At 34.7% G+C, this 17380-nt stretch overlaps 1 pseudogene; it reads left to right on the top strand.

Annotated features, from left to right (window-relative positions):
* The window catches only part of LOC138330669 (uncharacterized), a 32226-nt pseudogene extending 17232 nt beyond the window's left edge, over positions 1-14994 (top strand).
* The last annotated feature ends 2386 nt before the right edge of the window (positions 14995-17380 follow it).

Below are 17380 nucleotides of genomic sequence, written 5' to 3'. Positions count from 1 at the left end.
AATTTATTAAATGTTCCTTTCAACTGTAATCATTAAATAAAATTATGATGCAATACTTTTTCATTGTTTAACTTTGTAGAAATATTTGTTTATATTAGTCCTCTAGATCCAGTGATTATAATTCTTGAATCCATATGCCTGCCCATTTGTTTGTCAGGGCTTGTGAGATAGCTTTTCAATTACTTTTAAAATATAAGGATTTTTTTTTTACATATAGCAATATAGATACCATTGTCTTAGGATTTCTAAATTCTACTTTACAAGAGAGTAGACTCAACATATAAATAAAAGCATAAAACTAGCATGTTATCTGAAATGTTAAAAATCGTTTTGTCTGAACCAAATTTCACATTTATTATCTATGTGTAACTTGTACATAGACCATTTATGTATTAATACTGTAGTAACAGTGATTACAAACACATAGACTAAAATGTAGTATGTAGTACTATGTACATCTGTATTTGATTTGAGTTCTAAACAAAAAAGTGGTACCTATTGGGAAGTTGTGACTTGGGCGGAGGGTGAAATACAGAAGAAATAGCTACACATGGAAAAAAGAAAGATATACAGTACCATATGGATTCAAAGTTGCTCCAAAATCAATGAGACTAAATAACCAAAAAAAGCCATGTAAACCCCAAATATGCAATGACCAGATCAATGATAAAGCACCCTTCCACTTCCAGTTATCTGTAGCTATTTCTTCTATATTTCAACCCCCCACTCAAGTTACAACTTCCCAACCTCATGATTCTTCTGTCTTTTAGCCCCCCACCCCCACCCCCACTCCCCAACACACACATACCTGATTGATTGTCATGTTATTTCAGGTTCCTATTCAGGTATTATTCCTAAAAACCAAAAAGGGTATACACACTGTGTACTCTCAAAGGAGGGGAACCACTTCATTCAAAAATGGAATTTACAATTTCATCTTAATTTTGAAATTTTCAATTTAATTATTAATTACTGGACTATTAAAACAGTATAGAACCCCTCGGCTACAGACAAAGTACTGTGGTACACATTTCTCTTAATTAATTACTTTTCTTCAACTCAATCATCTTTTTCTCCAGAGCACAAAAAAGAACAGGAAACAACAGAAAAGGAAAGTAACATACATGTAGGCCTATATGTTTTCTGGAAATATATATGATGTGTTAATTCTCACAGCATAGGCCTACATGAATGTGAAGAATTAAATATTATCAATGTTTGAGAGAATTTCCTAGTTGTAATTCTATAGCAGCTACATGGAATGTACGTTTACATATATACATTGTACGATACATATACATCATAAAAGTTTCTTTCCTTCCAGCTGGACATTCATGTCATCTCTCTCCAGAACTCAAATATTGTTTACAAAAAAAAAAAAAAAAAAAAACAACCAGAGACATAGATAATTTAATTAAATCTCTGCAAAAAACTACACGAATAATTGAACACATATATTGTACTTGTAAAATATTTATGTATGAGCTAATTTATTTTCACATCTTTGACAGCTACATGCATGGACGTTCTATGGAACGTTTTCGTATGGTTTTAAATGGGAAATTATGTTACGATTATTTGTATTTAACCTTCATGATTCGGTTGATGTAAAATACGACGAATGCGATGCTGCAATAATTGCCCCTTGCCGGGGCCCCATCTCTGCATCGGCCGAATATTTGTGTCGATTTCCATGTACAAGATGCTTTTATCGAAAAATGATTGCAAAGCATTGTCATTAATGTAAGAATACTTCATTTGCATCAAATGTATCATCTCAAAACGACAATTTGCATACCGCATTAGTGGTTTATCACACGAAACGAAACCGACACGACTGAGAAACACATGTCCATGTTGACATTTCCACGCAGCCTCGTTTTCAAAGAGTTTGGCGAATTTATAATTTAGAACTGTGCTAAATTTACACGGGGCTTCCCCAAAATTTCAATGGTCAAAACTGGACACCGTAAGCAGAACTTGACCATCATTATGGCATACAATGACTTTTGGAAGGCCAAAGAACGCATTTAGACTGGTTTCCTTTGCCCGACTATTCACTTTAATATCTTGATATAATTCAATAATTATTGAATAATTGTTCATGTTTTCCACAGTTCACTTCCTTCACTGGAATTTCCTGGCGTCCGGACACGTCCATTGAGTTCCATATCCCCTGGTGTAGCCTGGTGCTTGTATCCTGTCATCCCGTCTTCCGAAGGTAGCTTTACAGGTGGTACACTGGTATACTGTTTTACGACTTCTTTCCAAAATCCATATTGCAGAGAAAGTGCAATTATATTGTTCAGATATCGCTGAGACAGAACAATAATTGGAATAGTAATTTAGACAACAGTCTACATTTATTTAAAGGACTATTCTCCTAATTCTTGAGCCATTTTGGTTTTTCATCACCCTCATATGATTTCAAGTAATTGTGATGAACTACCTTAGGTCTTGACTTTGGAGATTTTTGGATTTTATACACCACATCATTTATTTTCTCAATAACGACATATGGACCTTCCCATGAGCACCGTAATTTGGAGCCAATACCACTTTTTTTAGGATTTGTAACGCCAAACTGGATCACCTCTTTTGAATTGATTGAGTTGAGTGTTTCGGTCATGTTCAAGTTTCATTTTGTTTGTTGAGAGTGTAATTTTATCTCTAGCAAACTCATGAATTTTATCCATTTGCTTCCTTAGTGTTGTTGTGTAATTAGTACACGTGTTCATTTCAGGTACAACCCGTGCCCGAACAAGATCAACAGGAAGATTTATGTTACGACCAAACACCATCTCACAAGGCGAGACCCCGGTGCTTTCATGAGAAGATGACCTGTAAGCCATCATGAGTAAGTTAATGTGTTCATCCCAGTCCCTTAAATTCTCTGCCACAAATGAGGAGAGCATATTTCCAATTGTTCTGTTGGCTCGTTCAACCATTCCATCAGACTGCGGTCTATATGGTGTGGTTCGAGTCTTCTCAATTCCCAAGATTCTACACATTTCTTGGAATACATCTGATTCAAAGTTTGTCCCTTGATCAGAGTGAAGTTGCATAGGCACACCGAAAATGGTGACAATTCTATCTATGAATTTTTGTGCAACTGTTGTAGCTTTCTGATTACGCATGGGTATTGCCTCAACCCATTTAGTAAAGTAATCTGCTACTACTAGGAGATAAGAATTCCCCTTATTGCTTAAAGGCAATGGTCCCAATACATCAATGGCCCATCTCTCCATAGGGAGACCCACATTGTATGTATGTAATGGACCCTTCGGCCATTTTGGTGGTGTTTTTCTAGCTGCACATTTGTCACAGCTTTTAATCCACTGTTTGATATCTCTCGACATTCTGTCCCAGAAATATCGCTCTCTCACTTTTGAGAGTGTTTTCTTACTCCCTAAATGACCTCCAGTCACACTATTGTGTAACTGCTTCATCACATAGTCTGTTAGGGATTTGGGTATAACCATTTGGTACAAGGGTTGTCCCCCTTGGATGGTTTCCCATTTGTGACATAATATGTCATCTCTTATAGTGAGGGAATCAAATCGCATCCAATAAAACTTGGTGCTCTCACCTAAATGAGATATATCAGGCCATTTAGGTCTTTCCCCACGTTTAACCCAGTTCCATACAATTTTAAGGACTGGATCATTTTTCTGACTATCTTTAATTTGTAGGAGATTAATAGTCTTTTCTCCTGTTTCAGATACATCCGGATGTCCCGGTGTGGAACCCTTAGCTGCTGCTTTGGGTATATCAGACATATCTTGGTTTGGATCAGAACCCTTGGATCTTGACATTGGAGAGTTGTCTCCCCTAGAGTCATTGGCATGGTTTGTTTTATGAGATCTTGTTGTAACTCTACAAATAGTATCTGTAGCCTCATCAGAACAGGTTTTATTATCATACCTTTGTTCTGCTTTATCACAATGGCTACAATTTCTCTCTAAACAAGGTCTCCTAGATAAGGCATCAGCATTGCCATGAGCTTTACCTGCTCTATATTCAATTTTAAATTGATAAGCAGATAATAATTCAAACCATCTAGCCATTTGTCCTTCAGGGTTTTTAAAATTGATCAACCAAGTAAGGGCGCCATGATCACTTCTGACCAAGAAATATTGCCCATAAAGATAGTGGTGAAATTGTTTAATAGAGTTTACTATTGCCAGTAATTCTCTACGTGTCACACAATATTTTCTCTCAGATCTGCTGAACATTTTACTATAGTAACATATGACCTTCTCTTTCCCATCTTGTAGCTGAGAGAGGACTGCACCTAAACCTGAGTCAGAAGCATCTGTATCCAGTATGAATTCACCTTCAGACCTTGGATATGCCAGTATCGGCGAGCTTGTCAATGCCCGTTTCAATGTGTCAAAGGCACTTTGACAATCCAAGGACCAGGTAAACCTTTGGTACTGCTCCGTCAACTTATGTAGTGGTTTAGCTATGGTAGCAAATCCTTGGACAAACTTCCTATAGTAGGAGCATAGCCCTAAGAATTGTCTCACCTTTTTAACAGAATTAGGAATAGGCCAATTTTTGACTGACTCTATCTTTTCTGGATCGGTAGAGATACCCTCTTCACTAACAATGTGGCCCAAAAAATGAAACCTGTTTCTTACATAGGAAACATTTCTTAGCATGCATCTTAAGATTAGCTTCCTGAAGCCTCCCAAACACTTTGTCAAGGTTATTGATGTGTTCATCAAATGTCTTGGCTAGTACTATTATATCATCCAAATACACCATGCAAATATCATGGGAAAGATGAATAAGTACTTTTTCCATTAACCTTTCAAAGGTTGCTGGGGCATTACAAAGACCAAATGGCATTGATACAAATTGCCAAAGTCCTCCCCCTGGTATGGAAAATGCTGTTTTGGGTCGATCTTCAGATGCTACCTTAACTTGCCAGTAGCCACTTTTGAGGTCAATGGTTGAAAACCAGTTGTGACCTGATAGTGAATCAAGAGTACTATCAATCCTAGGAATTTGATGACTATCTTTGATAGTTGCATCATTCAATTTCCTATAGTCTAGGCAAAATCTTAGGCTAGAATCCTTTTTCCGTATTAAGACCACTGGAGTTCTCCATGGACTATCGGAAGGTTCAATTACCCCTTTTTGTGCCATTTCTTCTATCTCTTTCTCAACCTCCTTAACCAATGCTAGAGGAACCCGCCTAGGCGGTTGTTGGATAGGTGGAGTTGAGCCAGTATTTATTTTGTGTTCAGCAAGATCTGTCATACCCAAATCATGGGATGATTTTGAGAAACTATCTTTGTACTTTATAAGTAATTCTTTTAATTGACCACTTTGATTCTCATTCAGATATTCACAAGATTGCTCATAGAGGGACTTCAAATGTTCCGGAATAATATGAGTTTGTGGTTTCCCCACAGTGACTTCATTAACTTGCACATTCTCGTGCTTTTGATCCACAATTTCATCAATAGTATCTATAGTCGCCACCACAGAATTCTTATACACTTTGCGTTCATTATCGCTAAAGTTCAGAATTCTCAAAGGGACATAACCCATACTAGGGTTTACAACAGCTTTGGCCACTAACACCTCATGTTTTGACATGAATCCTGGTGAAGGCTCTATAACAGCTGTATTTTGTCTACAAATTGGATCATTAAATTTTCCAGTAACAATCATCTCACAATTTGGAGGTATTATAATATCCTCTGATAATGAGACTCTACAACAAGCTGGCTTTGCTGCTTCAGCTTGATATCGGAAACATTGAATTTCATCTCCTTCTATTTTCAAGCAATTCTTGTTTAATAAGATATCAATAGAATGCGTGGTCAGAAAATCTAAACCTATGATCCCCTGTTGTTTAATGTCTGCTATCAAGACTTCTTGTAACAACTTCTGTTTCCCTAAGCCAATAACAAGCTTACATTTTCCAATAAATGGTGTTTTATCTCCAGTAGCGGTTATCAAATTTAATTTGACCGGTTCTACATTGGAGTTCTTTATACCCAATTTTTGGAAGCAGTTATTGCTTAGAATGGTTACAGTTGCACCTGTATCCACTAGTAGCGGAAGTGCAAAGTCTTTAATTTGTGCACAAACAAACAAACCGGTGTGATCATCATTATTTATGCTGCTCACAACAATATCTGTGGGTCTCTCCACCTCTTCTACTGAATTCCGACCCTCGAAGTCAGTATCTAGTAGTTTCCCTGAATCGGAGGTGACTGAAAATTACCACCATTTGACTGGGAAATGTGGGAGGGGTTGTTGAAGTTTGACCTTTGTGTGACATTTGACCTTGACCTCTGCGTTTGGTTCCAATTTGAACCAGTACTTGTGCCATAGTCATGTGTGTCAAATCTGGAACTTTTCCTATTTTGGGAATCAAATCTTTGGTTACCAACATTTGGAACTCTATTTTGATTTGTGTTTTGGGTAAATTGACCATTTTGTGTTTGTTTTCCATAATATGGATTAAACACTCGGTTGTTACCATTTCCATTCCCATTCCACCTATTCCTAGGTTTAGGATTTTGTCCATTTGAAGTGAAACCTGAGTTTCTTTGATCTACCAAATTTTTGGTAGTTTTGTGTAGGGCTTGTATGGACTTATTCAATGTCGCAATATCAATGCCCTCTTGATCTGCCATTTTAGCAGGATATAGCATTTGGGTGTGGCACACAGTGCGATCTTCCTCAGAGATCATGTGTATTGCCTTACTCCTTTGCTTATCAGCTAACCTATGAGCCTCGAGCCTGATGGCATGCGTTTCGGCTTCATTAAGGTTCTTTGGTCTCAGTTCCCTGATCCGTAACCGGGTATCAGAGTCTGGTATAGCATCGTTAAAGTAATCCAATGCTAGGATATTTATCATTGATGCATCAGCCATAGGGTATGCTTGGCGAGTCATTTTTCGGATAGACTGAGCCATCTCAGAGAGTGTCTCATCCTTTCCTTTAACTCTTGTTTGGAGTCTAGCTCTGTAAATTTCAGAGCGTTCCAATGACCCAAACCTTACATTAAGTAACCTAACTAGGGTATCAAAATCTCGGGTCTCCTTAGCATTGAGCTCTGTGAGGATGGCTCTCGCACTTCCACTTAGGCTTCCAGCTAGATAGAGAGATTTTGTCCGATAGTCCCACCCATTTATTTGTGCTACTATTTCAAATTGGGACAGATATTCTTCTAGATTTTCTCCACCAGAATATTGTTGAAGTTTTAAACTCTGTCTTGTATTGTGTGCAGTGTTTCGTGTGTTCAAATGAGGTGATCCACGACTATTGTCATTTATGTCAGCCACTGGTGAACTACAAACATTAGCACTCTGGTGTTCATGAGAAGGATTCCTTTCCCTATGACTATGATTAATTCTATACTCTAAAGATTCTACATGTTCATGTATACTATTAATTTCTTGTCTAAGCTCTCTATTGAGTTCCCATAAATTCCTTCTATTGTCTTCTCTAAAATTATCAAACTGTTTGTTTATATTCTCCATCAGAATATTAGCTAAATCTTTGCTATTTTGTGTATTTTCAGAACTTTGAACCATTTCTGGAGAAGCTCTATTATCAACCTCTTCATTCTCGGTATCCAGACCATCATTCCTAATCCGGAATGTTACTTCAGAATCTGAATCGGACATCTCTACAGATTTTTATGATTTCAGTAAAGATTAACTCAATATCTCAGATTCAATTTTGTGATTTTTTTTATATACCAGTTTTAATTTTCTTTTTATGGATTCACTAGACACTGGAACTCAGTTTATCCCACTTCTGACACCAATGTAACTTTTCGAGTCGGGTTGCGTATTTCAGCAATCACCAAGTAAAAGTAATATATAATGGATTCGGTTCCAGCCTAGTATAATATAATAAGTTTTATTTCATAAGATACTGATATAGACTTACAGCTATTCGTGTGTGTCCCAGGTCTAAACGTATATATACTATCAGTTATCAGTGCCATGCGATAGCTGGCCAGGTCTGTACATAATAGTCTGGGTTATAGGTATAAGTTTCTCGTTGTTGTGTAATGGTATGTGGTGCCTGAACATCTTATATGTAATGCTAATTATGAAACTGGTCAGTATTAATTGGTTCAGCGTGTTACTTATGTTATGCAGTAGCTATCCATGTATCAGATGTTTCAGGTGTTGGATATCATGGCCAAATACTGATCCCCATGCTCTCGTTGTTATGTATAAATAGAGCTGACCACTTATTGTAGAAGAGAGAGGGAGAAACACAGAGGAGCACACACCTTGTGTGTGGCCCCATTTTGGACTCCTGATATAATGTACAATGTGTATTGCCTGCATATTGTAAAATGCACCAAGAAAATAAAACGTCGACACAATGTTGGTCTCCATCATCATTGAACCACAACAAAGACACCATGCCGGACAATTACAGTAACAACGCCAGCATCACCAGAAACAAGCCGGACATCTGTATACCAACAATTTTCAAAAATCATTTTATTATACTGCGAAATACAATCTAAATTGATACAAGACTTAATCATTATCATATGAAAAATCTATAAAAAGCTTGATAATTATAGATTATGTACTTAATAATTATAAATGATGTACAATGTAAATCAACTTGAAGAACGTACAAGAACTGATTCTATATTTGTAGCTAGAGTTTGTGTAAGCAAAATACGAAAATAATTACAGGACTTTGACATATTCATGATAATTATGCTGTTATTAAAATAAAAATGAAAATGAAAGCAAATGAATAGCGCTAGGTCAACGTCATATCGTTTTAAAACACTAGCATGATGCCTCGTCTTTAATTAGACTAAGACTGGTAAACAATTAATGTAATGATTCAATTCACAGGAAGTTCTTTGTTGTTGTGCAAGTAATAAATGTAGCAAAGTTGTGTAAATAACGCAAGAGGAACATATTTCAACTTATGTGAACCCAGCATAAAACTGCATTGGGCATTCCCCAAATTATTCTAAGTTAATGTGTTTGTATATCTTACATTATGTTTAAGTGAATATGAATATCATATGTATTAATGTCACAATATAAAATGTTAAAAGAACTTCCATATGAAAAATTATAGTACAACAGCATAACCATGGATAAGTCACAGAGTATATAAAAATTTAGCAATAAATTGGTACATTGCTTTAAGAAAATCTGTACTATTAATAAAGTGGAAAAATATTCTCTGAGTAAACATAGGTATATATACGATAGGTTGTAGCTACATTAGAACATAATATGTTTCTTGTTAGTTATCAGTTATAAATGTACATGATGCAATATATTTAATTGAATCATTTGACCTGGGACACAGTTTTTTTGTTTATCTGATAAATGTTAGTTGATAAATCAGTTATAAAATGATCAATATATAGAAACTACCAGGTGCATGGTTACAAATGTATTATGAATGATATTTAAGTATTAACCAACCAGTAAAAATTGAAAATGCTATAAAAAAAGTAATTGTACATTTGCTCAGAGTAACAACATATGTAATACAGAATATTGTTGTATTGTATTTTAAATATCTTAGACTAATAGTAATTGTTAAGAATGTTTAAATATCTTGATTTTGTAAAATAAAGGATGATAGAGTTCATAAGCATAGAAATTGCATTTAGTTCATAAATCCAAAAAGGATAAAAAAAATGATTAACCTGAACTAGTACTGTTCAAACTTGTGCTATATAAAAATGAAGTTAATGAAAAGAAAAAAAAATGCTTGTGCTGACGTCATACCGTCTTAACAATCAAGCCGTGAAATCTTGCACTCCAATAAGGCTAAGATCTTATAATAAATAAAATGAAATTAAAATCATCTTACAAAGAAAGTTCCATGTTGTGTATTTGTATAGAAACGTTGAGAGAAACATAAAAAAACTTGTGTATGCCCGGCATTAAACTGCATCGGGTATTCCTCCCAACGTGAAATAATATACATAAACGTAAATATGTCATTAATATCGAGAAAATGGGCCTTAATGAATTAGCTCACCACCCTATTGTTCTCAGACATACTGGAAGTTCCAATTACTTTTAAAACTGCATGTTAGACCATGTCAGCAGAACATTTCCAGACGTTTAAAGATATGTTTTATATTATGAAATTGTATTTGTGTCAATAAAAAATAGTTTAAAACAAAAAGTATGTTAAGGAACCTTCTCTGAGAATGATGAAAATGAAGAGCACAAGTCATGAACGTATCAATATAATTAGTTTAACATAATATAACTTTAGCAAAAATCTAAGTTCAGGAAAAAAATGATATTACAAAAATTATAAATTACAGAATTACTGAAATAACAACTTGGTGAAGTAAAATAAAGGAGTGTATAGTTAACATACAGAATTTAGAATAGTATGTATTACACTACATTATTAGATAAATATTTGCTTAGAACAACTATCATCCTTTTGCGTGTGTGTACAAATAATAAACTTAGTTTTACATTGTTTTTAAAATTTGTAGTAAAAAGTAACGTTAAATTAAGATCTTATAAAAAATAGATGAAGAACAAATTAAGAATTAAGAAAAGATGTAAATATAGATTTAGAAAAAAGATAAACATAATACATTACCGAACACTAAATTCCAATATCTCAAAACACTGATCAATGTGCAAATTTTTTTAAGAAATCACAATTATTATACAGAGTTCATTTTCTTTCTTCTTTCTTCTTTCTTCGTTCTTCTGTCTTCTTACTGGTTGGTGTATGGTGGTTGTGGTCATTAGCGTTGGTTCCTTGAAGATTCTTATTGTAAGTGTGTTCTGTGTTCTTGTGGCACTGATGATCGTAGAATGGAATGGAATATGGCTGCTGGTCGAAAACTTGTTGTTGATGTGTTGTTTGTAGCTGGTGATCATTTAGTGGAGTAGCTCCGCGAAGTGTCCAATGGTCTGGTATTCATAAAGTGGTGCCCTTCTGCTTAACCCAGGTCCCATCGCACGTCACAGCGCCAGTATAATAAAATGATTTTTGAAAATTGTTGGTATACAGATGTCCGGCTTGTTTCTGGTGATGCTGGCGTTGTTACTGTAATTGTCCGGCATGGTGTCTTTGTTGTGGTTCAATGATGATGGAGACCAACATTGTGTCGACGTTTTATTTTCTTGGTGCATTTTACAATATGCAGGCAATACACATTGTACATTATATCAGGAGCCCAAAATGGGGCCACACACAAGGTGTGTGCTCCTCTGTGTTTCTCCCTCTCTCTTCTACAATAAGTGGTCAGCTCTATTTATACATAACAACGAGAGCATGGGGATCAGTATTTGGCCATGATATCCAACACCTGAAACATCTGATACATGGATAGCTACTGCATAACATAAGTAACACGCTGAACCAATTAATACTGACCAGTTTCATAATTAGCATTACATATAAGATGTTCAGGCACCACATACCATTACACAACAACGAGAAACTTATACCTATAACCCAGACTATTATGTACAGACCTGGCCAGCTATCGCATGGCACTGATAACTGATAGTATATATACGTTTAGACCTGGGACACACACGAATAGCTGTAAGTCTATATCAGTATCTTATGAAATAAAACTTATTATATTATACTAGCACTACTCCATAAAAGAACAAAGTCAGGAATAAAAATCAACTTATGATTTATTATAATCACAAATCATCAAAGTACAGGTACTGGATACATCGAGATTTACAAAGGTTATACAAATATTCTACACTAAACACTGATCTATATCCTTTAATACCTTTTTGGAATATGGAACATTTCCATAGATGGAGGTGCTTCCATCTATTACTGGTATAATGCTCCGAATATGGAGAAATAAATACCTACTAGATGTCTATATAAAAGCTATTATAATAAACATTAATTATTAGATAAGAATATGTAATGAGTCTATAGACAGAGGTGCTTCCGTCTACAAATAGTGTTTCCGAATACGGAGACGTTTCCCCGTTTTCGCCAACGGACAAAACTCATATTCTTAGAGCTTTGTAACTTAACTCTATAAGAGTTACTCCCCTTGGAACGTTAAGTTCCCTTTACGGAGAAGTTCTCAAACATTTTGAACCACTATTAGGTCATTGGTTTGAGAAGACTCAAGGCTTTCCAAAGTTTAGGGCCAGAAGAGGCGACCACTCGTTTGGGAGCTCAAATGAGTTCTGACTTTCGTCCGATTTCACCCCCTTTTATAGCCTGCGCTGGTGATCATCCGACGAGTCCGAGCCAATCAAAACGCTTGTTACATAGCGCGTGCGGAATCCGCGAAATCCAACCATAACAAATGGCGAAATACACGGAAAGCAGGCTGTCGTTTACAGAGACGTGATTTGGCTAGAATACGACGTTTTTTTGACATACCAATCTTGCAGCATGGTTCAGGTGACTTCCATGAACATAACAGAACATATTTATACATGTTTCCTGATAAAAATATATGTACTTTGTGTCATTTTCGTTATCTGTCGAATCTTAATACTTTACTCTAACGTTAACGCTACAGATTCAAATCGTCAGATAGTTCGACAGTTATTCGTCGCACAAGTAATTATAATAATACAACATACATTCTATTAATCATGTCAATATCAATAATGAATATAATTACGACTCTCTGTCTTTTAATCACGTATATCACATTGAGTGAAGCTGAGTTTATAACCATTCTCAGATCGGGGCTAGGCCTCCATAGCTGCGATGACGTAGCTCTGAACGACGGACGGAAGATTTCTGACAGATGGTCGTCGTCAGAGCTACGATTCCGTCCCATTGCCCGTAGTCAAGGATTTATAAGTGAGAAGGATTCATGACTGTCTCTTTACACTACTGAACACCACGCGAGACGCCTATGAACCGGGAATAAAAACCGTTTTTCTCAACAAATACTTGTCTTATCGAGTCAAACGAAACACCAATGTAAAATTTATTAAATTTCACAACGTTTATAACTCGCTTTAAGAACGGAAAATTTAGGAGACATGTCTTAAATCTTCGTTAAAAAATATGACAGCTCATGAAATGACGGCCCCGCTTCAGAAAGTAAGACGGTAACCCTCGGACCTGCAAGCTACATCAAAGGCTGCGCCGGCAGATATCAAAGGAAAATCAGTCGTCGCCCAACGTCACGGTCAGTGCACAAACACAAAAGCTCCTACGTTGTACTCCCCCAAAACCCAGTGTGACTTATCCTTCTCATATACGTCCTTGCCCGTAGTGTTGCAAAACATCCAGCGGTGAAAATGTTGCATTTCATGTGTGTCATGTAATTTTTTAATTAAATTCAACAATATCAAACATTTTTAACATAAAATGATTATTTATTTACCCACCTCCATGTCTAAATTATGTTTTGAAGCACTTTTGAATTGCTCACATCTCCGACACGGCTCACTTGGCCGCCATGATGCTTCTCGTTAGAAAGTCTCGCGCTCCAAATATGGCACCTAGTACCATATATGGAATGACCTACAAATTTTCACTACGAAAGAAATAAATGTTACAAAGTTTTTAACATGAACTTTAAAAATTCTTTTTTGCTTAATTCTTAATAATACTTACATTTGTTCAGTTTCACCATATTTATTCTTAGTTTGTTGGCTTTTTAAAACTTTTAAACATATTTTACCTGTTGAGTGTTTCATTTCGTCACGGTTTCCGGTAAATCAAACATGGCGGCGTATTTGAACAGAATTATACATGTGTTGTGTTTGCCTTGGATTTTACCACTAATAGTTGATGAAAGATTATAATCGAAAGGTTTGTGAATTGAATATTGATCATAGTTGTCAGAACAATACAGTTACATAAGGATAATACCCGAAAAATATATTTTTATCAGTCTCAAAGTGCCCGATGTGGATCACATCGGGGCTTGCAACACTAGCGGCAACGGGTTGGAATTCATACCCTGCCGGGAACCGGAGTGGAGGCAGGGTATGATTATTCGTTCTAGGCCTCCATTGTTCTGATAGGAAAAATGACGATGTCATGAATTTACATTCCTGTGTATAATATTCGCCGTTACGGATCGTAACAGTATACATTGAACTTGGTCGTCAGCCAAATGGCTAATGTACAACTGTATAGAATGTTAAAATTTTTGGTTTGAATTATTAAAATCAGACAATTGTATCTTATCTGAGGTATATAACTTTCTTTACATGGAAACGGAGAAGGAACATCCTAAGCAAAATTGGTTAGTATTTCTAAAGCGTAAATTATTTGAGCTAGGTTTTGGTTATGTTTTGACGAGACAGACTTCCAGCGATATCTGTCTTTTACCTCTACTTAAACAGAGAATTGAAGATCAGGCCAATCAAAATTTATTTAATTTGATACAAGTCTCAAGTAAATGTGATCTTTATAGGCATATGGTTGATAAGGTGACTTTGCAATTCTATTTGACTAAACCATTACCAAATCAACGAATAATTATGATTACGAAATTTCGTCTTTCTGCGCATAATTTAGCTGTAGAATCCGGGAGATACAGGAATGTAGAAAGGTGATACAGATATTGTCAATATTGTAATTTATTAGATGTTGAAGATGAATATCATTTTCTTCTTGTCTGTCACTTTTACTCTGATATTAGGTTGAAATATATGAAGAAATATTATTGGCACAAGCCATCAGTTCATAAAGTTATCGAATTATTAAACTCAAAGAGTCAGAAAGAATTGAATTTGATGGGAAGATTTATAGTAGAAGCCCATAAACGTAGAATTGTGTATTTACATTATCACTGAAATGTTTTTGTCTTCGAAGTGCTTCTCTCTATCCGATATTTTCGTGTCCTTCAATCAGTCCGTTCGTCCGCATGTTCCTTTTTGTCATTTGTACAGGTGTAATTTTAGTACATATAACTCCATATTGTAACTCTAGGTGCAATATCTTATTTAAAGCATTATATATTGGTTATTCTGTTTACGTTGTATGTATTTAATTCATATGATTACTTTTTTTTTTGGAAAATACGCACCGCTTTAGTATTTTGTCAAATGTATTCTTTAGAATTTGTGTTATTGTGTAAATGTATATGCTTGTTTGTAGCCGATAGGCCAAATGGCCTAAGGTAATAAAAGAATTGAAATTGAATTGAATGTCTATGTAAACATGTTGTTGTTTTTTTATTCTTTCTTTGATATCATTAACTCAAAAATTAAAAGAATTAGAAATAGAAAAAAATACATTATTTTATAAAGAAGGGGCTTTTGTCCGGGGGGGGGGGGTTGTCCTACACTCAAGGTAGCCTACATGTATGTATGTATGTCATGTAAGGTGGGGGTGTTCTCTGAACGCCAACATATTTATCAACAATAGGTAGGTGTTGTTTTAGGAAACAATAGGAAGGCAATTATATACTGTTTCATATAAGCCGTCTTTATATTTATACCTGTAAAGTCACCTGAGATTTACCTGTATTTCAATCAGTATCATAAGTATCATTGGTGGGTTTTGGAAAATAATTCCTTCAATAAATTCCGTATAATATACAATGTAAATTATTAATTAAAGACAAGGATTTACGTCATTGATTAAAGATAATCAGTGCTTTTATATACATAAAATTATAAACATTGCAAATTCTAAGAATTAATATGGAGCTACATGTGGATTATTAAGAACAGTGCATTTTGAGTTCCAGGTGGAATATTTTTTACAAACAGGTTTCTTGATCAATGTATTGACATAGGAGTTCTCCAGAGCTACATTCTTAGCCAACTTTCATTTCTTGTGACCGTGCATAGTTGCGCATGATTTCTTTTAGCGCATAGACGTACACCTTTAAGTATTTGGTTAGAAAATGAGTGGAGAAAAACAATAGAAAAGTTTTAATTAATTTTGTCGGAGATTTTGACCTGTTTATTATAGTTTCAGTTGGTAATCTATTAAAGCCGACACAAACACACTTATATGATGTTTTATAAACATTGGTTATAATATATCATTGGTTTTTAATGCTTTATATGTATTTAAAATATAAAATATTTTAGAAGTCACTTAATAATGTAAAAATACCAAATAAAATGAGATTGAAGACTGTTACTTAGGGTCTTAACCATATTCATTTTAATACACATTATAAATGTTAATGTTGCAATACTGGCAAAATTATTTCAAGCCCATATGTTTTAGGTCTTGTAATTCTCAAAATGTTGCAAACTTTTAGTGCTCAGAATACCAAATTAACAGTTTTCTTATTTTTTTCTGTTTAAAGATTATAGTACATATACCAATTTGTATCTAGTAACAATGTTTGACCGAAAATCAACCATAGGAAAAAAATGTATATGTTATTTCTAACATGCAAAAAATATATCATTTTACTGGCTGTTAACGGACAACGGTTTAATTATTGGGTGCTCTTTTGTTATAATGACATACATCATTTACATTATAATGTAATATCACGCTGATCTAGAAATACCATCTTAGGATAAGAAAGCAGGAAAATTATACAATTATGATAAATGATGCATCCTAATGCAGCTTTCAAAATATATAGTATGTTCTGTTAAATGAAAAAAAGGTCAGTCAAGTATCCCTTAAAACATTTTTAAAATTTGGAAATCATATTTGACATAAATTCACTCACTCTGTTGTAGGTAATTAACGCAGATGTTACATGTACATATAATTGATGTATACATGTATATAAGGTCACTTAACATACATATATGGAAGACCTCGTTGAAATATATCACGTTTCGACAGGCAAAATGCTTATATTATTTCAAAGTTTTAATCGAATGGGTGTTACACTAAGTTGAAAAAGGATAATTCCTTTTTGATTTTACTGAATGGGAAATTAAGTTACTTTCATATGAAATAAGTTTCAAAGAATCTAATGAGATTTATACCAGAGATTTTTGATATATCAAGGAAATCTTTAAAAATTCTTGAAATCAAATCATTGTGAATTTAATTTCATTTCATTCATAGATTCTATTGTTATATTTTCATAGATATTAACAGAAACATATATTATGTATATATGTATCTGATATTAAATATGAACAATTATTGAAAGAAATATCAATCGATATACATTTAGATATGTATCAACACAGGTAACTTTTACAGGTAAATTTACCTGTTGGCATTGGGACTGCTTTTAGGAAAAAGACTATAAACACTGTCACAACATACTACCCTACAGGTAAATCCAAAATGTTGGCGTTCAGAGATACACCCGTAAGATACACCTTTGATGTGTGTGGCGGGGAATGGCCGTGGTGACCATGACAACAGACCTATGTATTCAGGTAGAAAAGTATTGTAGGCCGGGTTCAAGTTTCAAGTTTTCAAGTTTTGTTATAACCAAATGCAATACAGCATATAGGCAACAATATACATA

Source organism: Argopecten irradians, chromosome 9 (genome assembly GCF_041381155.1).
Source record: "Argopecten irradians isolate NY chromosome 9, Ai_NY, whole genome shotgun sequence".
NCBI classification, from domain to species: Eukaryota; Metazoa; Mollusca; class Bivalvia; order Pectinida; family Pectinidae; genus Argopecten; species Argopecten irradians.
Note: the sequence above shows the minus strand (reverse complement) of the source record. Positions and strands in the feature narration are given on the sequence as shown.